General features: G+C 44.7%; 1 protein-coding gene across 1 annotated transcript in view; it reads left to right on the forward strand.

The window, feature by feature from the left end:
- LOC104580026 (glycerol-3-phosphate dehydrogenase 1-like protein) overlaps window positions 1–22862 on the forward strand; it is a 320964-nt gene that overhangs the window by 260930 nt on the left and 37172 nt on the right. The window lies entirely within an intron of this gene.

A 22862-nucleotide genomic window follows, 5' to 3' on the forward strand; every position in this document is an offset into this window, starting at 1 on the left:
CAGATTTGTGTCAATGAATATTAATCATAGTGGTGAATTTTCAGGTTGATTATTCATGAAGTGGGACTGGATCATAACTAGTTCTTCCTCTGCTGCTTTGTTTGTATGGGGTCAAGTGTAAACTTTTCCTTTCTGTGCAATTCAATGCTCGTGTGAATGATAATGTCATTAACGTCAAAACTGTTCTTGTCTGCAAAACAATTCAGTTGTTGACCGCAGTCACACACACACAAAAATTGCATTAAATTATGTTTTTAGACACTGGTTTCTTGCTGTGTGACTCTTCTAGGGCTGCAAAGGAGGACTGTTGTGGTGCCATGGGTGGGGGGGAGGTAAGGACGGGGGTCACTTCCATCCTTCAGGTTTGCAGCAAAATTAAATTAGGGCAAGGAATCCTCCGTGTAGGTCTTAATTATTGTTCAAGTGTGCTGAGAAAAAACAGGGAGAGGAAAAAAGCCTCATTTGATGCAGTTTTATAAAGGGAAGACACACAATCATGCAGAGCTGAAAGCACATGTATGTAATGCTGATCCAGAGGTTACTCAAGTCCAGGGAAGAGTCCCTCTTTAATTAGTTGTAATTATGGAAAGCAGTGCTTTAGCAGGATACTTGACAAACTGAAGAAGGCAGGAGTGGAGATAGTCTGCCCAAGCACCTGGGCTGTACAGTGTCTGTATGTGTTTGAAACGGTGTCTGACTGTGTGGGGTCTGCATGCACAGTTCCCCTGATAGACTCAGAACTGTACATGATGCTGTTTACAGTTTTAAGGAATGTGTAGTGAAGTGACACTGGGATTTACCAAAGACCAGCAGAAGAAAACCCGGGACCTTTTCACAGTTTAAATCTGTCAGTTGTCAATGAGCTTTCTTCCAGAGTCTATTTGTGGTGGAGGAGGTTATTCTTGTGTAGAAGACAGGAAAAATAATTTTGAGTAAACCAGGGTTGCTCTATTGAAGCTAAAAGAGCCAAGCTGATTTACAAAAGCTAATCCACTCATTTGCTCTCATTTTCATTTTATTGTCTCATCATTTCATTTTTCCCTTGCCAAGGTCTTTCCTCCTTGTCAGCTCCCTGCCTTTGCAGCGTTGCTACACTTTCCCGGAAACGTGAGGAAGGAGCTGGACTGCCATGTTTTGCTGAGACTGGAGCTTTGCCCCTGTTCTTAACTTTACTGAAGCCAAGGGAATCACAGCTGGGATGAACCTGTTCCAGCACTTCAGGGTAGCCCAGTAATTACCAGCTTCTTAAAAATCTCTTCTGTCTCCTGCCTAGTCCTCGATGAGTGTTGTCTGCTCGTTGGCTGGAAGAGGAGGGTCACAGACTGCCCTGCTAAAAGAGAGAGCAATCCTCCCCTCATCCCATCCTCAAACATCTCCCAGCCGAGGGAAGCAGAGTTCATAACCAGGTACATGTGTTAGACACTTACCAATCTCTAATGTCTTGTCGATTTGTACCATTTAGAATATGATTAAAAACAGTATCTGAGACCCAAATGTAGTATAATTGGTATGGATCCTTGATTCCCAGTGGATCTGTAATCCTTTTTGACTGTTCCTCCCCTTCCTTCCGCCGAAATGGAGCTTAGACACAAAGCCCTCCGTTTAAATTTCAAAAAATTAAAATTGACATGCAGCAGCATTACCAGGAGCCAGGCGGAATTCTAAGGAGGTGCCTGGGCTCTGCTTTATCCTTTGCATTAAGAAGCAATTTGTACTTCTAACAAAGACCCAACTGTTCCCCCTTGGCAAAAGGGCAATGAAGATGCCTTGCAAGGGAATTGCTGTTCACAATACTTAAACAAATTTGAATCTTAGATTTTTAAATCTGTATTCCCTAGTGGAGCCTGCTCCTCGCAATTCAAATGCAGGACTGGCGGTGTGTGCCTGCCAAGGTGTCAGGAGCTAAGCGGATGATGGATTGATGAGGCAATGGGAAGACACAGGCTCGTGGTGGCAGTTTGCCCCGACAGTGATCTATGTATCTGCACATTATCAATGTCATGAGGAGGCTTGAACCACCCAAGCTCCATGTCTCATTTTGCACTTATGTCTTATGTACTAATTATCGGGCAGGATTATTCTCTGGGATAGAAACAACAACAAAAAAAATGCTCCTCACCACTCCAGTGACAGTTTACACAATCGATAGAATGATCATCTCCTCCCCAGGCTGCTCTTGGGCTTTTTTTGGTTTTCCTTTCTATAGCAGTGACCTACAGGATTGTCTTGGCAGGGGGTTGATGGCTCCCACCCAGCCCTCTCCCCATGGTGCTGCTTGGGCAGGCTTGTCCTCCCCAGTCATTGTGGTAGAATTTCAGTGCACAAGTTGTTTTTTTCTTAAGTAACCCGGGGAAAGCAAGCGAGAGATTGAAAACTTCAGTGCTTGGTGGTGCAGCTGTTCAGAAAACCAGGGGCAGGGCTGCCCACAGGAATGGCAGTGCCAGGCTGCCTTCCTTGGGGTTTGCATGGCTGCTTCGGTGTGTGAGAGCGGGGTCACCGCAGCCTGGCAGGGAGGTGACACCTGTGGCAGCCTTGTCACACCTGCAGTGGGACTGTGCCCTTCTCAGTGAAGAGCCTCTAGGTTGGTCCAGCTGTTAAATATGTTTTATGTCACAAGCAGAAGGGCTCTTTGTGGGTGGGAGGTGGTTTTTGTAGGGATGTCTCGATCCCATGATTTGGATCAGAGGAGAATTGCTTTGTACTCAGACACTGGCTTCAGCTTGCTCTCTGTCCAGATTTTCCCAAATACTGGCAACTCAAACAGGCATTTGCCTGTGATGTCTGTGGAGACCTAGCCCTTCGGGTGCTCATGGAGTGACTCTGTTTTACTTATTGAGTAGAACAAATGCTTTTAAAAACAGTGAGATGATCGGGTATGATGTGAACGAGGAAAGCTCCCCAAAAGGAGAATGGATGTTCAGAGCTCCAGACAAAGGTTACTTCTATTTTGCGCCAAGCTGTATGTTCAGATTATTCAAAAAAAAAAAAAAAAAAGCCCTGGAGTCTGTGCTTTTAAAGCAACAAATCCCCAAGCTTTGTGCTACCGATGTGAATCCTCGACCTTGGTCTGAGGTCTGAATTCCTATCATGCCTAACCAGCACTGGTCGTAGAAGGGACCTCTAGAAAAGAGAGGAACAGGAAGTCTCCCAAGTGTATAAAACACTGGGAAAGCTGAAATGGGGATGCAACAAATGTCGCTGCCCCTTGTCTGCAACCATTCCCTGGAGGAAGGATCCAGGTTATCCTGCTCTCCCCCAAACCTTGTGGTTGAGCAGCTCACTAGGGAGATGGGCGAGGAAATCCTGCGCAGGCTTGAGTTTCTGCCAGGCAGATGCAGAAGGAGTTTTCTGGGAATGTCCGTGGTGCTTGTGTGGCAGGAGCGGTTGGTGTCTGATTTCTCCTGCAGTTTTTTAGAATCTGGGCTTACAGGTTTTCCCTTTGATGCTCATCACCTTGCAGGATCAGGCCAGGGGTGATGGAGCAGCGGTGCCCAGCAGCATGATAGGAGAAACCCTCTTGGCTCTGCTTCTTTCCTTTTTCCTGACAGAACAGCAAAGTGCTGCTTTTTTTGTGCTACCTTACAGTTTTAAGCATGTACATTGATTGTCTCTCTGCTCTCAAGCTTACTGTTTTTGAAACTTGATCTGGATGATTTAATATTTGCTTGTCTCTCTTTACGCTTGTGTGCTCGGGTTGATTTTAATCTGTGAACTCTCAAAGTGGAGAGGATGTGTTTGATGAGTGTTCATGTGGTCCCTGTCTGGTTATGCCATAGACTAATTATATTAAAGGGGACCTTTGGAGGACAGAGGCAAAGTTGTATGCAATCTTATTTTAAATCTATTTATATTAAATACCTTTCTGTTGTAAAAGAGGCTATTTTTTCCCTTATTCCAATGGGACCAAGCCCTGGGGAAAAATCAGGCTAAGATCTTGTGGTGAGTATAGTTTCTGGGATAAAAGAGCCTGTCAGAATAAAATAAGCAGTAACTGAATCTTCACTGACTTTGAGACTCGAAAGAGTTTGGCTCCTTTTACCGTGAATTTCTGTGTCATGCAGAGACTTGGCAACTTAATTACAGAAGAGGGCCAGGTAACCTGCTGCCTCATGGACACCTGGCACTTGTGGGTGAGAGCCTGCGCTCAACAGGCTTCACACCTCAGGTCAGACAGAGGTCCAGCTTAGCTACAAGCTGTGAACAACATGCAAAAGGGAGACCCTTTCTCCAGACCAAGTCTGGAGAAATGAATTTCTTTGTGTAAACTGAGAAGTTCATTCCGTGATTGTTACATTGCAGGGACCACAGCAGAAGTGGGGGAGCTGTTTTACTGTGTCTTTTCAGACTTCTCCTCTCCCTCGAGCGTATCGAAGTTAGTTTTTCCAAGCTGCATGAGAAATTAAAGCAAATGTCTGTTCGGCCCTACAAACATCTAAATGTGAGGGGTTTGATCACTGAGAACACGCCGGTGAAACCTGCAGGTTGACCTGGCTGTGCTTAGTCTATTTGCTAGCTTAATGTGTGGCAGGTCTTGAGGAACAGGGAGGTCGGTGAGTCTGAAATACGAAGTGGTTGTTTTTCTTCTCTCCTGAGCTCCCTTCTATTGCTCTGTATGAGGTAACTGATTTAGGATACCAGGTAAAGAGGCCAGCAGAGGGCAATGCTAGTCCCCTGGAAATGCAAGTCAAACGGAGGCATCGCCTGCTGGGGGTGCAAGAAGGGATGGCTTGGTAGCCTAGGCATGAGCATACATTGGAAGCACTTTTTTTTTTTTTCCACTTTGTCTTAGCTAAAACCTTGAAAGTTGGTGCTTTCGGGTCAAATCCTGAAAGGTGCTGAGTTGATGCTAGTGCCTTATACCCGCAGCTGACAGCAGGGTGCTCTGCATGACCTTCCTCTGAAGACCTTGCACAAGTACTCCTGAAGGAGCTGTGAGTTAGGGCAGTGCTTTCTTGTGGAGGAAGCCATGAAGGTTTGTTTTCCAGGACTTCTTAGGGCTCTTCCAGTTGTAAAATAGCTCAAAGTTGGCCATTATCCTGGGAGGCACAACTCTAAATTCTAATAAATGGGAGTAGAGTTTCTTCATAGTGGGATTTTCCACTCTTTGTTGAATTTTTTCTTAAATTTATTTTTTAGAAACAGAAAAGGCCTGTCTGATCCCCTATGATCTGCTGTCCTATTAATATGGGATTATTTCCTGCAGTACACTCTGAGCACGGGGAGATCGAGAGCATAGATTGCCTGCAGGTTTTGGCTGTACTTCTCCCAGAGAGGGGCCATTCACACAACCCTGTCTCTTTTTACTTGCAGCTGCCAGGTCATGGCTAGAAAAAAACAAACAAAACTAACTCCAATCCTAAATGTATCTGAAATATTTCCTTATTGGTAGTTCTCATCCTCGACAAATCACTTATTGCTTAACTGTTGTGATGTGATCCCCCTCCTGAAGGGGAGAGATCTGCTTCTGAAACTGGGGGGAAATGTGCCCAAGAGAAGAACTTCTCTGAGGATATGGGATCTGAATAGGCTTTACAAATAGTGATACTTTGTCTAGTGTTTGTTTCAAGATGCAATTCTGATGCTAAGATAATACAGAAGTTGTTTTAAGTCCTTGGGGAGGAAAATGCTTTTCAGGTAGTGTCTCATTATTATAATGTTTCTGAAAGCTTCTTATCAACAGGGCTGTGCTGCAGCATGTGAATTCATGAGGTGGTTAAGATCAGATCCAGGTGGGTTTCTTTTTATTGTTTTCATTATGATGTACAGTTGAATTCTCTGTGTCTCCTGGCACCTCATTTTTCAAGGAAAGGTCCTTCCCGGGAATTCAGAGCCCAAAGGCCAAATTCTGCTTGCAGGTACATTTATCTAATTCTTCATAAATAGAGTTTTTCCCTGTTTCTACCAACATTGTGAGCCTCAAAATCTGTTCTTACGTACTCCACATGTAGCTGCCTTTGGATTACTAGTGTGACAGCTGGCTTCCTGTTATGTAGCATTTAAGGCTGTATTATAATGAGTCTAAATCTTTGTACCCTAGAAATGTGAATGGTCCAGCTGCATTTTGTATCCTGCCCTAAATGTCCCTACATAAAGACATCTCACTAATATTGCAGAGAGGATAGAGTAGCCCTTTTTGCCAGCATGCAGGAACCCGCTTGGACCTGCAGGACTCTCATTTGGTACCTTGAGAGGTATCAAACATCTCTGAAGCTCAAACCTTCGAGACCCTGCCGAGCGGCTCACGCAGCCCAGAGCGTTCGGCTTGTATACTTCAGCATCCCTTTGGAAAGACAAGGCATCCTGCAGGAGCGGCACCGTGTGAGAATGAAATTTGAATGTTATTAGAACTGAAGCACTAATTAAGACAATAAATTCCTTTGTCTTTTTTTTAAGTATGTTTGCAATTAATATGCAAAATCCCATTGATTCTAGCAATTGCATAATTCACAATGCACAACGTTATTACATATTGACAATACACACTGTAATGTCTCTAAAAGACACTGTTGTGCATAGTGAGAATACTACTGTAATCTCAGTTAACCTGTTGAAGGCTGGATGAATCACAGTGCTCTATCAAGTTTTATCAAAGCAATTGCTATCACTGTTGGATAGGAAAACCATGTGAAAGAGTATGTCTCTTGAGCACGTCCTGTGTCTCGATGGGTATTTGCATTTTTTATTGCTTTAGGAAATAAGGTGGAAGACAGGAAAGAAATTCTAGCTGATCCTAAAAAAAAAAAAAAAAAAAAAATTCCTTGCTTTATTTCCCTTCTGACCATGGGTGTAAAGCAGCTTTCCTGAGACAAAATTTATTCAGAGCCGTGTGAAGGGCACAGGAAAACTGCTCCGGGGTCTAATGTTTTTCCTCTTCCAGGGAAACATTGTTTTTGCATTTTAAGACAGGGTGAGTGTCCACTCCCTCTGAAACATGCAGTGACTCCCTGCTTAAAGTTGCCTTTTGCAGTATTAAAGTAGGTTCTGGTCATGTCATTTCCAAGATCTTTTCCTATGGGACCAACACCAGGGAAAATTTTAAGGGGTAATTGGCCATTACAAGAAAGTCTCAAAATGTGTAATTGAGAAGGTCATCTGCAGGAGATTCTCTTGCCTGATTCTCCTTAAATGTTGCCTCGTTAGCTGCCTTTGGTTGGTAACAGCTCTGCTCTTTAGGCAGTAGGGCTGGACATGAGAGGGACGGCTAATGGGCCACAGGGTTGGTCTGATCCTCATCAAAGCTGGTGGGCAGGCTCTCTGTGGCTTTAATGGGCAGGATCAAGAATTAGGTTCAAGTTTTAATGGTAGAGTTTTTTGTTACTATTCTCAGTTCCCATGCAGTTATTTGATTTGGTCTTGGCTTAATCAATAAGCTTCTGTATCGATACGGGCATTCTTTGAAGCCTGGAGAGCAGAGCATGGGATGGGTATGCTTTTATTTCAGAATAGCACAGATCAGATACATAGATGTTAAATTAATGTGTGGTTGGTGAGCACTGCAATTCAAATGCCTTTTTCCTTTTTCCACTACCCTCCTCCTTAAAAAAAAAAAAAAAGCCCAAAAGATGGTGAGATGTAAAACAAGCAATGATAGACTAGGGTGATCCCCATGAATACAGGGACAGCTGGAAGACTGTATGGTGGTATAAATAGTATTGAAGGGGGGTTGGGCAATATGAAAATGCTGTCTTTGATTTCAGAGATGCTATATTTAATTTTAGACACAATGAAGAAGTGAAATTCTTGATAGCTTGCCGAAGCTAATTTTCTTCTGAGTCAGTGCAATAACTAACCACCTACAACTAGCCACAGCCATTTTTTTTTTACTTTTTTTTTTCCCCCTATTAGTGGACTAATAGGACTGCCAAATTTTACTTTCTTAGATAGACGTTAAATGGGAAGTAATTGCTTCCAGGGAGCAAGATGCTAGGAAGATGAATTTATGCTAGCTTGTAGCCATCTGAAACCTGTGTATTCCAGCAGCCTTTAAATTGAAAAGTGGAGATTGCTTCTCATACTAGATTTCTCAAGCTAATTTTTCCAAGTAATAGAGAAGCAAACCTGCCAGGTAATCAGAGATTCATGGTTATTTTTGCAAAAGCTAAATTTTGGGGTATTTGTAAGTATTTATCACTTTGTCCGCTCCTGGAAATTGCTGAGTGAAATGCTAATGCCTGGATTGTTTAAGGAGGTCAGATGAGGTGAATGTAACCGTCCCTTCTGGCCTGAAAAATCCATGGACTGTGCTGTCAAATGAAGGATGAACCAAATGAGAGCTGCATTTTTTTTAAAAAAATTGTCTTAGCTATCAAAGATTGTTGCTGCTCTGCTACAGCCTGCAGTGTCGGGAAATTGCTGGTGGTTTATAGAGAGCTTTGGGGGAAGACTCTGAGCCCTGACCGTGGCTCATGCTGCTTGGGATTTGGGGTGAGCTCTCAACCCATCCATGTTAGATTTGCTCCTTTAGCAGAACCCTACTGTGTCAGGTGAAAGGAACAGTGTTGTGCTACTCATGGTTAAGGAAGCCACCTTGGCATGTGGCATTCTTGACATAAGATGCTAGAATTCATCCCTTCTGAGCGATCATTCATATCTCCAAACCTAAGTCAGTCTGGGTATTTTAAATCTGCCATACCACCAAGGTGTGAATAGAAGTCAGTTAGGAGTGATGTGATGTGATATGATAATTTCCTCTGTGTTTCCTCATGGATTGATCACTTCAGCGTTGCTGGCAGTTGCTCAAGTCATCATTCATCAGGATCAATGTGAGGTAATTCAAAGAAAACCACAGAGTTAGCAGGTGTGAAGATATCTTCTTCCTTTCTCTCTTTATTTCTGATAAATAAGGATATGATCTGCAACTGTAACAAATTACATTCAAAATGTAACGCAATGGGAATATAAGGTATATTGGTTGTATGACTTAGATGAATCTCCTATATGGTGATTTCAAAGCCTATCAGAAAAAGCACCATTGAACAATTGTTGCTAGTGCCTTGCTGAAAGTTGACAGTATTGTGTTAGGGTATGTCCTATGCTCTGTTCTGTCACACGCTGTCATTATTGAGTGGGAGACCTACCTATTTAATCTGTAGGTGACAGAAACCTAGGAGGACAGGAGTAAATTCAAAATGCCTTTGTCAATTAGAGGAAAGGAATGAAAGGAAAAAAATAGAGAATAGAAGAGATGCAGGTTACCTCCATCTGGCAGACAGCCTATGACCTTGGATACATGATGAGGAGGCAGAGAAAAGTGGAGGGATTATGAACGGCTGACCAAGGATTTGCTCCTCAGGAGAAGATATGGATGATCATTGACTGAATGTGGGTTGGGTCTACATGCTGTGAAAAAGGCCATCTCTGTAACGAGGCATGTAGCCTGGAGCACAGCCTCCAAAGGATCTGAGTGCTTCTGCACACTGGGAGATCTCTCCTGGAGTCCTGTCTCTCTCCTGGGTCCGCAGTGCCAGCAGGAATGTGGCTGGGTACCATCCAAGAGAAATCTGGAAGTGCAGCCTGGAAGGAGGGATAGATTGGGCTGCTCAGCCTAAAGAAGGTAAAGAGGGTTTCCATCAAGAAGGTCTCTGAGAGCACATCAGAGTGACTCTGGTCTGATAACAGTGTAGCTCACGCTGTCTTCAGATGGGCAGCTCTCCAAATCACTCGCACTACTTTTTTTTTGTCATCCTCTCTTCCTCTGTCTATCTGCAGAGATACATGCACATTGTAATACAACCCTCTAAAAATTAAATATATATTTCTGTGCCAGAAGTAAAAGCCACTGCTGTGCAACAGAGTGACTGCATTTCCCTTTGGTCCATTTGGAAAGGTCAGGGTTTCTGCTCGGTCTTCCTGGGGGACCATCGCTGCCCTAAATGGGGGCCCTGTGCAGGACACTGGTCTCTCACCAGGAACGGGAGCTTTGCTGGGGATTTGCTGCCTGTGGAGGCAGGTGGGGAGGCCCAGCTGCATCTCTGCACTTGTTGGAGTATGAAGAGGCTGGTGGCAAGCAGCTTCCCTTACAGGCAGTGAAGTGCAGGGAGCCCTTGGGGAAAGGAGCTTTTGGGATGAGAAAGCGATGGAGCCCTGACCGTGGACAGGAGCTGGGCGCTGGGTGAAGGGCTGCAAGGTCACTGTCGTGATGCAGGAGAAGCTGCGTGTGGAGTGGTGTTGATGGAAGTATCCCCTGACAAGAGATCAGTCCCTGGTCTTGAACCCTAAACTCCCTCTGGTTTTGTAGCTCCCAGATTATCACACCTCATACTGCCCAGGCTCAGACTGTCCTGAGTGGCCATGGAAAGGGATTAGTTCTACATGGGATGGCCTTTTGACATCGCTTCTACAAATCTGTCTGGGCACGTTCTTTTTTCTGCATTTACAGTAAGAAGATGGAAACCTGGACCAGCTGCTTAGGTTTCCAAGGGCATCTAGTGCTCAGATCCCTTTGAAGTCCATGGATACGAGAGACTGCTGTACCTTTGAGCTCCAGGAGCCCTGATTGTATGAGCAGAGCACAGAGGGGCTGAACCTGGGGGGAGCCGAGCACTTGCTGCTTCTCTGCAGGGGTCCCACACAGTGGCAATGCCTTAGAACGCTTTAGTGTATTTTTATCTGTATAATCTGCAGGTTATCTGTTAAAAAAACAACCAAAATAACCCAACTCTTTCCCCACTGTAATGCATCATTAATGAATGCATGTGAATGATACAGAGATTTATCTCAAAGCTTGGTCTCCCTGGACTGTCAGGCTGCCTCTGATCCCTGTCATTTAGTTTCTGTGTACCTTTGCCTCTGCCCCTCATCCCGGGTGAGCTTTTTGAAGTTTCTCTTCCAGACCTAGTGCTTTTCCAGGTGTGCCCATTCTGTGCATGAAAATGCAAAACAGAGTTCATTGAACCAACAGCACTGAAATATATAAAGAAAGGAGAGAACTTGACATAATTTAGGTTACCCCGCTTGTGGATTTTTGTTTTTTTCCTTGCAATCAGCTGAGATCACAAAAGGGAAAACTGTTAAGTGCATTTGCTCGAAATAAAAAATCCCATTGGAAAAAGGCTGCCTCTTCTCAAGTCTTGGCTAGAGTTGGCTTTATTTCATTCACAGCAGTCTGATTATCCCCCTTTCCATTCTGGGCCAGAGTTTCCATATTAGCGTCCCTGCAGGACAAAGTTTACAGCAACAGTGCTGACTCACCCTTCATTAAGAATCACAAGCGGTGGCTCCGGGATGCATCAGCTGCCACTGGAGACGACCCTGGCCGAGCCCTGCACCCTGCACCTTGCACCCTGCAGGGCCCGGCCCGTTGGCGGAGCGCACAGCGTTACGGTTTGGTGTTCGGCTGGGCCGGCATCGCCGGCTCCACACAACGGGGCAGCAGTGGGGTACGTGACAGTGACTTGAGGTGAGATCGTTGGGAAGTGAAATCAGATTCAATTGCATTAGAAATTCATGTCAGATAACTTTGGCAGAGTTACTGCAGAACTAGCAGACCGTTGCTGGGCTCACTATACAACAGGTTAATATATTTATTGCATCTCTCTCTTAGATTGACTCTGTGCTTAAATTAGGAAAGGTTTCTTTTTTCCCTTCTTGGTTCCTGATCTGGCGATTTTGTAATATTTGGTTCTTTCCCGGTGTGTTTGATTGGATTTGTGAATGTATTACTTATGTCGTTAAAGGGATCAACAGGAAGGCAGAATTAGTCTGGGCACAGAAAATAACATATCAATTCCCCCAGTCCTTTTCCCGCATGCTACAGGTCAGGCTTGAGTTGTAATGACATTTCTTCCTAAAGGTAGACTGTACCCATCCACTGGTGGCTACTCCATACTGTGTAACAGCAACCCTGATTACAATCCTATGTTAGCTCGAATTTATCTGTGTAGCTTAGATAATACTTCAAGGCTGATCCACTCACAATATGCTGGTATAACACAGTTTATTGTGCTTGGCTGGGGAGTAGGTTTGGGAACACCCGAGTAAGGTTAGGAGAAACTTTTAGGGTTCTGGCACTCACCACTTCTCAGGCTCACCCTTTCTGGCCAAATCTCACCTAAAATTCCCTTGTTGCAAAGGTGCTTCCCATTCCTAGCAGACAGGGACAACATATTTACAACCCCAAATGCTGTGGGCATTTGTCACTCTGAGTTGTGTTCAGAGATCCTTCTGCTGCATCCCACACTTTGGTGTGAGCAGTAAAACCCTGCCTGTACAAATGATAGAGCTGCTTTAAAATGAGTATTTCAGAAACAGAGAAGAGAAAGCATTTTTAGACCAGAATAGGCATAGTGTGATCTCCATAGAACAATTTTATTTTAGCCCATGTTGAGAGTGGGAGTCATTGTAGCTAGATGAGGAGGTGAGGTAGTACCATGAATATAGCAGGTAAAATCCTGGCAGAACTCCCATCTATCTCAGAAAGAGTCTGTATGATCTGTGGATTAGAATGATATGAACTCATACAAATGTTAGCTTATTCCTCATTGCATGGAGTAGGGAGGAAAAGAAAAAGATTAAAAGTTATTTTAGTCTAGTGTTTCCCAAGATTTTGGGGCAGGGTGGAGAAACATATACTAATAGCTCTCCTCAGGACAAGGTTTTTTATAAAAATTCCCAACAGGATTTTGGCCAACTATACTAAAAGAGGAAAAACCCACCCCTATATTCAGTGCTTATCCTTCATTTTGGATATTTCTCAGATGTAATTTCACCCTTGATCTCACTCCAAAACTAGAGGGATAACAAACACATCAAGAGTGAGGACAGACAGCATGACCTAGAGAGATTAGAGCAGTGGGGTCTGTGACCTGCAAAAAAAGTGGAGTGTAAAGCAAATAATAATCCATGCTTAAGGAGTGCTGAAGAGCATGGATGGCACATGGGGATGGAGATCAAGTGTGGACATCAAGCAAGGCTGGTATAAAGCATTGCCCAATGATAAATATACAGAATAAATTGTGCCAGGCAATATATTTTGTTAGAAAGAATGGGGAGAATTGTAGGGCACTCTAAATACTCAATAACAGGGGTCCAGACTAGAGAGAGTACAGAGTGTTTGGGTTAACTGAGCCACTTGTCAGGATGGGGGCAGATGTGCATCAACTCACACTCCGTGTTTATAGCTGGTGATATATTTTTAAATAAGATGCAGAAACAACGGTACTAGAGTTAGGCTATAATTAAATACCTCCAGGTAGTTTAAATGAGATGTACACATACAGAAGATAGTTTTTAATGGTTTGTGTCATCATCTGACTAGCAAAAAAAAAAGCAAACAGATGTGGGAAATACTAAAAAAAAAAAAAAAAAAAAAAAAAAAGACACAGATGGAGAATGAAGTTTGGTGGCTCCACAAATTAATCCAAGGCCTTAGTCCTGCAATAGTGGGGATAGGGAGAGAAGGCTGTTGCTGTTTCTAGTGCCCAGCAAAGCCTTGGCAAGGGTTAATGCCACTGGGGTTATCCATGGTTTGACATTGAATTCCTGCTTCAATTTCATACTGGATCTTACTGTTCTTTGTCAGAAACTTCTAATCTTGTGGATATCCCAGAACTTGACTCAAACAGAGCATTTTGTTCCCACGGGGAGGATTTTGGCCCTATGTAGTCTGGATCAGGCTTCAGTTTTTGCCCCAGTAGTCCAGGGCAGCTGCATATGCTTCAAATCACTCCAAGGCACCATGGCCCCTACCTTGCCCCAGTGGGGAGCAAGCAATTAAAAAAACAACAGCAAGCACTTTATTCGCCCAGATCCTAGAGGTGTCCTCGGACTTCTGTTCTCTTAGTTTCCTCTGAACCTGCCTCTATCCCTTTTTAGTTCACCCCTAAATATCAAACCTTCTCGTTGTTTTGACTCTACTGAGTTTGCACACCATGTTTCCTCCTGGGGTCTTTCAACCTGCTGAGCGGTGTTGCTAATGCCTTACCCAGGATGGTTTAGTATCTATAGGGGAAGGAGTGTGATTCCTACATAATTGGGAATAGCAGTTTGAACCAGGGTCACTGCCTCTTCCAACAATTGAATTACTGTGACAGCTGTAGGGGTAAATCCTGGGACTCAAACTAGCACTACCTCCCAGCCAGGGTTACTGAGCCAAAAAGTCAAATGTGTTGGCTTGAACTCCAGAGAAGGTGGATTTTTCTAGGTGTAAGTGGCTGAAGACAGCTGAAGTTGGGCGTTTGAAATGTTCCAACAGTATTTGCATAAGTTACCACCTATCAGCTGTGGAGATGAAGCTTCCGACTACAGGGGGAGTTACCCTCTAGCCCAGGCTGTCAAGCTGGACTCCAGCTTGATCGCTTGGAATCACCTGAATATTTCCTAGTCGAATACTTGGTAGATAGTTTCAATGGGCACTGGGATCTGCTTGGGAACCAATCTCAAGTCAAAAACAAGGAGCGAAAAGGTCTGTTGGAGCACCATAACCTCCTGTCTTCAGTGGTTCAGTGACCTCAGTGAGCATAGAGGCTAAACACTCTATAGGAGAGCTCATAGTCTGCTCCAAAGCCCACCAGCCTGGCCATCTATTCAAAGAAATTCCGGATCAGGAGACCAGCTTGATAGGGTGGAACATTCTCCTTGTACCACTGTGACTGCTATACTGGAACCAAAGCATTGGGACTTTGCATAATCTAGCGTTTTGTCAGCTATTTGGGACTACAGACCTTGGCAGGGTTACGATTATTATTTTTAAGTCCTTGGAGCCCCGGGCCATAGGAATGTGCATTGTTCCCTGTCTGATCTCCTGCCGAGGCACTTCAGTAGACACCTGCAAAGCAGAGGACGTGACATCCCCGTCTCCTCCCCTGTCAAAAAGATCTGAGGACCCTAGTGCTGGTCATAGCGGAGTCCAGCCTGACAGTTCAGTCAGTTGATCTGACAGTGGTACCCTTGGTGCTGGGAGAGCGTTGTCCTTGCCCGTGGAGACAAGAGGGAAAAAAAAAGCTATTCCTGATGGCAGTGTTTGAGATGCCGACTGGAGTTATAACTTGCTTGATGGCTCCTGACGCTAGCAGGAGGGAAGCCTGGAGGTCATTTAACTCTGCCTTTGCCATCCTGGTTGCGGTTGTGTATGTTTTTACTCGCGTTATGAATTAAGAGATATTTGTATTACGACCCTGCATGGAGCAGTCTCTTAAGAAGGGAAGATCTGACTTCATTTCTTTCCAAGTCTGTGACTGCAGGGAACTCACTCAAACTCTGAGTTGTAGTTTTTCTTGAATGTTTATGTAAACATTGAAACATATTTAAAAACCCTAAGCCAATATGAGTTAGACCAAGGAAAACTATGGGAATGTCAGTGTGTCCTTTTTTAGGGACAACCTGGGGGCCTGATTGTTGGATGCAGAGCTCTTTTGTGAATATATCATTTTGATTTGAAGTTGGGTCCATTGCAACGGATGAGCTGTTACAAGAGGAAGAGGTGGAAGACATTAAAGGAAAAGGGAAGCTCAGCTTGGTGCTGTAGATTGAAACCTGGAGCCAAGACCTGGCTTTGAACACTTGGTTGGAAATCTCCCAAGGAGAACAAGGACCAGTCTGGGGTGGAAACTGGACTAGCCTCCGGTCCTGCTGGGGATCATTTGCAGAGCGAGCAAGACATGTTGACCAGGAACAGCCCAACTCGGCCAAAGGCAGTTACCCATACGGGGAAGGCGACCCTTGGAGCTGCCCTGCATTAACTCCTTGGGCACTTGCTTAGTTTCAGTGCTTGTGCTGCACACAGGGAAAGCTTCATGTCAGCAGGTGCTAGGCAGGCAGCTGAGTAAAGAAAAGGCGATGTCAGTTAAATAGCTGCAAAAAGCCTTGTGAATATTGGAATGGTGCTGTAGGTTTTTTTCCCAGCTTTCTCTGGAAAGTAGTTTGGTCTGCAAATGCACACGCGTGTGTCGAACTCAGGGTCTTTCTACCCAGAAAGTGAAGGGGGCTAGAGAAGTGCTCTGCTAATCATTTTCAAAGGCGAGGATATGCAAACAATATCAATATTTATAAGCAGCTTTGTTTATTCTGGGATTGCAACAAAGAAAGCAACTTGGATTGCCGTGTTTGTCCTCTTTGCAATGTCCTATTCCTTGCTGGTGCTTGCAGGCTTTTCCTAATGCATATTTTATTTCCTCCTTTGTGAAAACAGCTTTAACCAGAATAGCTTTAAAAAAAGGAAAGTGGCACTTACTCACTGGGTGGCTCAGTGGTTATACCATTTCTGCTTTTAAGAAACCCCCTTTGTGATAAAGATGCCACCATTCCCTACCCAGGCTTGCAACAGCAGCTTTCTTGCCAAATTTCTCCCTTCCACCCTTCCTTCCTTCCCTCCTTCCTTCCTCTCAGCTGCTTGAAATAAACAGGGAAGTTTTAAGTTACAATGAGACCAGTAAAATCACTAAATCTCCGCATATGAATGGCTTGTTTTGTTCTGTTCAGCTGAAATCCATTTCCAAGTGACATCAGGAGGGGAGAAAGAACCCAAGCCCTCTTACAGCAGCATAAAAGTATCCAATACCAACTACTGGCTGCCTCCTACCTCCTTCCCGGCATTCACATTGACTCTTTCTGCTATCTGCCCTAATCTTCCAAACAAGAGTCCTGCCTGTCACCCTCTTATGGCATGGCCCTTGATGCACCAAATAAATGGGCCAGCGGACGTGCGGGTTGCTCAGGGCCCCTTCTCACTTGCCCTGCGTGACGCTCTTCGTGCTGGTGCCTCCAGCCGCTCTCCCACCTTCGCTTCTGCTTGCCCTGCTCAATGCACAGCCCTTGGCAAGGACACGGGCCAGGCATGGAGGGAAACCCGAAGTGAATTGTCAGTCCCTTCCAACCTTGCACCTCCTGGAGGTCCAGGACAGCTCACATAGGCCCTTGTTGCTCTTTTTTTGCAGTTCTTGTTAGGATAGTGAGTGATCACTTTGAGCAGCTCTCAGTCCTCGCCTCTGCAGAGGAGAAAGACTAGGTGGGGACTATTTATTAAGGAGCAAAAATCAGCTAAATGCAGCACGGCCAGGGTCTCATTGACGCCCTTTGTCACATCCTTTCGCCACAAGCAGATGTGACCGTAAGGCACAGCTCTACCGCGTGGTGATGTGAGAGCGCAGGATTGGTATCAGCTGCTCCCTTCAGATGAACATCCCCAAAGTTGGTCTCGACAGCAGCCGCGCCAGCGCCCGTCCCTGTGACACTTTCAAAACAATTAGCACCAGGAGCGTCAGGGAGGCTGAGACAACGAAAAGGACTGGCAACACGTCCTACCCTGCCTGTCTCCAGTATAAATAGTCTGGCTGCAGGATCTTTTGCCAAAAATGATGACAGGAGGGAGCGTTTATGTTAATTCAACATGTCAGCTTTTCTACGAGCCATCTTTCAAGCTGGGGACCCCAGAGCTCTCTGTTCTGCCTGCACTGGGAGCGCGACGCTGATTAAACTGAACATCGCATTGCACGAGGCTTGTTTAGAGGTGGTTGGTGGACACAGATACTCCCAGCTCTGCTCCTTGGAAGGGTGACCCAGTCCCTTCTCCCGCCCAGGTCATGGTCTAGTTTGCTGCTACCAGACAGAGATGTGTGTCTCCCTGCGTGTTATGCACAGTCAGGTCATTTCCTCCCTACTTCAACTAGATCACAGCAAAAAGGTTCCTTCAGCTGTGAAAACAAGAAGGAAAATTGCTGAGAAAGTGGAGAAAGGCAGCCTCCTAGCTGCCTCTCCGTGTCAGGGGGGAAACTGTTGAAAGCAGAAGCAATCACATCCCTCCCCATACTTAGTGAAGACAAACCACACCTGGTATCCTTATGGTTTGGAGAGCTGATGAAGGGTTTCTAAACTCCTGATATGGGCACGATTAGACCGGTAACTTCTCTGCACTGCCTTTGCAAGGTCCTTATTGGAGATATGTTCCCAGCTAGACAAGTGTTGATACTCAGGCAGAGATGTCTATAAGTCCTTCAGAAAGTCCCCTTAGCAGGTTGTTTTTTTCTCCTTCTGTGTTTTTACCAGCTGTGAGAAAGTGGAAGTAGCCATGAGAAAGTGAATAAACTACGGGGAGCAAAGCCATGCCCCAAGGCAACCCGTGTACTGGAGCGACTGCTGCTTGAAAGGGGACTGTAAGGAAAAAGTGTGTGAAAAGTAGCATCCTTGAACACATAAGTAGAGACTTACAGTGGTTTCTTTTAGTTAGCTAATGAGCAGCTTTCTGGAGAGAAATGAGAGTTTTTCTCCCCTCTGCTGCCCTCAGCCCTTACCTCCTATAAAAGACTAATTGTAGCTGTGAGCCTGTGATTAGGGTTCATCCTTGCCACTGCTCTGGTACGTGAAGCTCTTGGGGAAGGATCCCCAGTGCAGATAGTGACTGAAAGTGAGCTCTGGTGGAAATGCAGCTTGCATTTATTTGCAAGGCTGTGCTGATTTTATTGGAGCCGTTCAGATGGGAGAGGAAATGTATGAATATGGAAATCGGCTGTAGCATGTTTGAGCTCAGCTCTCCTGGTAAACAGGGTCTCCTGGCTTGTGTTGTTCAGGTATCTCATCCCTGTAGCTCATCTTTTTAACTTTTTAACTTTAATAAGAGTGTGCTTCCCCATCCCCCCCAGTATGTTACATTTTTGGATCCTTTTTAAAAGTAACCTCTTAAATATTGAATTATTCCTGATCTCTGTTGTCACTTCTGGCTGATTAGTTTAAGGACTGTGCTTGGTTTGTTTAATAACCTCTTGACACTAAACAAACAATCTTGGAAAGGGAACAATTTGCAAAAGAGAAAGAAAACAAATAACCTACAAGGGCACCCTCTTCAAAATAGAAAGACTGATTACATTAAAATGGCAAAATAATTCCAGATATTTAAAGCAAGTATATAGATATTGGCTTATCTATATGCAAGGAAGATTTTAAAACACTGCAAAGTTAAAAGTTTTCATTAGCAACATAGTGATATCTCTCAATTAGAATTCCTGGAGCACATTAAATGGTATTTAGTTCCTAACTCAATGCATCATTTTCTGTTAAATAATTGATCATGGCGCAGAGATGGTGTTTGTGTAGTTTAGGAAAGCGATTAGAGCAGAGACGTCTTGGTAGGGAAGCTGCATCAATAACCCCATCGTTGCTGCAGCGTGAGGTGGCAGCGCGCTCGCCGCGGGGCAGCGGGCCTGGGCGGCCGAGCCCGGAGGGGCTGGCATCTGTCCTGAGGTGGCACAGGGCAATAACAGGGGTACTGGACTGCGAGATCATCTGGGACACGGCGAACACTCCCAGTGCCTTCAGAATCCCCAACCGGCCGGGAATGGGGTGCGCCTGGGAGGAGGGAGGGCCCCTCACCCAACAAGGCACAGTCTGAGCGACCACAGTAGAGAGAAAGGGAGAGCGGGGAAAGGGAGAGACTTAGAGAGATGAAGGAAAACCCAGTAAGGAGCCCACGGGAGTCCTTGTGAAGTCCACACTAGAGATTAGCATGAAGGGGACAAAGCCACCAGCGGCTTCCCTGGGATGTTGCGAGCCTGTGACCAGCACCCAAATCCCTGTGCTGTTATTTCCCTACAAGATGTTAACTGACCCTCCACCCACTTGGTGCCTGCAGCGTGTGAAGGCTGTGATGTTACACCTGCCTGTGTTGCAATAGCACACAACTTTATCTTCAGATGTATGTACTTAACTATGATTAAAAAGAGCAAATGCTTACTTCTGTCTATCACTCAGTTGTGTTTGCATGTGGAAAGTTTTAACCCTTCTTTGTACGTCTGTCATCATCCGATTGGTGAGATAGTGGAATTCCCATTTCTCTGTGGTTAAGGCCAAGATTTCTTTTGTGCCTTGGAAGTGGTCAGGTCTCTTTAGAAACTTTAGTCCTATACAAGCAAAAGCTTTCTTCTGGGTTGCACAGACATCACCCAGATCTTCAGGATTTAACTTCATTTTATGAGGTATTTAGTCTGATTGAATGGCACAACACAAAACCCATAATGTTTAACCACCAAGATTTTTGGTAGCATTTCTCTCCCCCACCCCAAGTTTTTAATTTTGATTTGCTTATATTCTGTAATGAGAGGCAATTACAGTTTCAATGTAATAGGTAGGAGGCTTTATATTTGTACTGCTTTGTAGTAAAGACATAATTACTGTGTTTATGAATCAAATCCCTTTATGTATCATAAATACTTATTAAAACAGCCACTGGCAATTTTACCTCAACATGTTTCTTCATGAAGCAGGATTTATTGCGTATATAAAAATGCCACTCTTTTCTGTATCTCCCTCCCCTACAATTGCTTGGCTTGCAGAATTCCCTTGACTAGTTTGGAGTGGTTCAGAAAGTGAGACATTTTATAATGTACTTAAATAGCCGTGTGCCCATATACAGCTCATATGCCCTTAAGACATTTTCATGATTATTGCTTGTGCTCTGATGGTACCTAAAGGCTCCATCCCACCTTTTGCTCAATAAAGTACAAGCAGGCAGCCCTAGATGTCATCTTTGTCTGGGGCAAGCTGAGGAATAACTTCACTGTGCTCAGCTGCCCACTTCCCTTGTAGCAAAAATGCTGGCCCAACATACGCTGTACACTAGATTTGGAGGTGTGAATGTATCCTCCTTTAAACTCTCCAGTTTTCTGCCTGAAGGGGAATTTTATACAGCTGCTGATGGTTTCCATTAAAATATATATATTTTTAAAAGGGCATGTGTCATTTCCCCGTCTCTTCCTCAAACTGGTTGAGCGGAAGACAAGGCTGGGGTTGGGTTGGCACCCTGCAGAGTGGGAGAGATCTGGGAAGGATCTGAGCACTGCAAGTTTTCGGGGGCAGTTCTGGGCAGTTGCTGCCAGAAGCAGGATTTGATGCACTGAAACAGTGGGAAAGGCTGCTTTGATTCTGTAGGCAGAGGGTCAGAGACCCGAACAGTTTTACAGTAAGGTTGGTGAGACAAAATAGCGCACACCAGATTGACCTGATTTCTCTCTTAGATAGACTAGGAATGGGCTCTCAAGAAAGTCCTCAGTGAAGGCAGAACAGCTGGTGTAATCACATGGACAAAGTAAAGCAGACGGGAATTATTTTATAAGGGCTATTTTATAGGCAGACAACAGAGAGCTTATCACGTAAGAGGGACAGAAATTGCTTGGTAAATGGACACTAGAGTGCTTATTTTTGAAAATTGTCTCTGAAAATGCCTTGTGGTAGAAAAGGAACTGTTTAAGTTAAAGGACAATTCTAGGTAAAAAGAGAAAATATCATAACTTGACCATGAAGAACGGAGCCTCGAAAATTTCTAACTGCTGCACAAGAGCTTCTGGGACAGCCTCTGAAGAGGATGTGAATGGGTTCAAACTCTTTGTGCTTCTTTGAAGATGGATCCCTCTCAGCTTACAAACAGGGGATAGAGTTCAGTTACAGGCAATATCAAGGGACCGTAATTTTGGGTGTCCCTTTTTATCACCAATCTACCCTTAGTCTACTGAGTATGTCTCAATCCTTCACAGGGCAGCACATGCAATTCAGTAGGCTTATGAAGGGCCTAGAGGGCTTGCCTGTCCTAATTTATCCAATGGCTATTATTTCTTTTTCTTCGGTATGGAATAATGACACAATGGGACCCTGTAGTTAGATCATTAATTAGGAGGGTTTTCACCTTTCAATTACACAAAAGAAAACAAATGTCTCCATGATCCTTTCCATGGGGTCCCAGGAGAAGGGAGAGATAATCACCCCACACAAATAGGGCATCCAGGAAGTTTTGTCAAGCAATGCAAAGGTGCTGTCCCTAGAGCTGATTGATTGGCCCAAGAAGCTCATTTAATTTGATACCATTTATCTTCAAGACTAATCAGTGTGTGATGAATAAAAAAGACAGAGAAAAGCAGGTTTGTGAGAGTGGGCTGGTGGCTGATGAGCAGATAATTGCACAAAGCCAAGCTGTCACTGCAATATATAGGTTTTAGAAAACCTTGACCTTGCTGTATAGGAAATATAGAGGGGTAGTTTAAACCTCACTGCTATCCAGGCATAAGGGAGGTGAAAGTGTCTTTGCAGCATGGTAAATGGTGCTGGGATTTGTCACAGGTGATATCTAGAAGCTCTAGATGATATTTCAGCAACCTCTGATACCAGTGGTAGGTAGCAGTCATTATTTCTGTGGCATTTAATATGTAATCCATTTTTTTCAGATATATCACAGAGTTCTAGCTCCTGAGTCTGGCCAGCTCTGGAGTTATTGAATGAATCTGTCCTGGGGCAGCTTCTAGAGGAAAAAATGTGTGGAGGACCTAGATGATCCTGTGCTTCAACCCCTCACACTCTTCCTCAGCTTTCCGATAAATGTTTCCTCTGGAGCTTTGGTGGGGAGTCCCTTTGACCAAATCTTTCTTCAAGGCTCAATCTGAAAAAGCACTACTGGGATGTGGAGGGTGATGGAGCTTCAGTTGGGCTGGGTCCTGGGCATGTTTTAGCCAGAGAAGGTGGATCACCAGCCTTGCTCCTGCTATGGCATAGGTGAGAAGGGGAAGGGAGCTGCTATGTAACATCCTGGCTGCTCCTGGAGAGTCTTGCAAGACTCCTCTGCCTGTGCATTTCTGGGCTGTTACAAGCTGTGGCCATGGTGTCTGTTGTCTTGAGAGACAAGTAAGGTCAGTCTGGTGTGACTGCCCCTTAGGAGGTGCCAGGGCAGGTTGTCCTGAGGAGATTGCCAAGGCAGAGCTATTGCTCCCCTTTTCTCTCCACAGGGTGGCAATGCCTGCCTTGCAGCTACAGTAATCCCGTTCACTTACTGCTTTGTCAGCGATATGTACTGACCACTGTGATGTTCCTGAAAGAACAGGGTATGTGGAGGTATGAGCCTGAGGGCTGGACAGTCCCTGGCACCCAGACCTACAAGCAGCTGTAGCCTACAG

Source organism: Tinamus guttatus, unplaced genomic scaffold (assembly GCF_059628265.1).
Source record: "Tinamus guttatus ecotype Peru unplaced genomic scaffold, ASM5962826v1 Tinamus_guttatus_pri_ptg000060l, whole genome shotgun sequence".
Lineage (NCBI taxonomy): Eukaryota > Metazoa > Chordata > Aves > Tinamiformes > Tinamidae > Tinamus > Tinamus guttatus.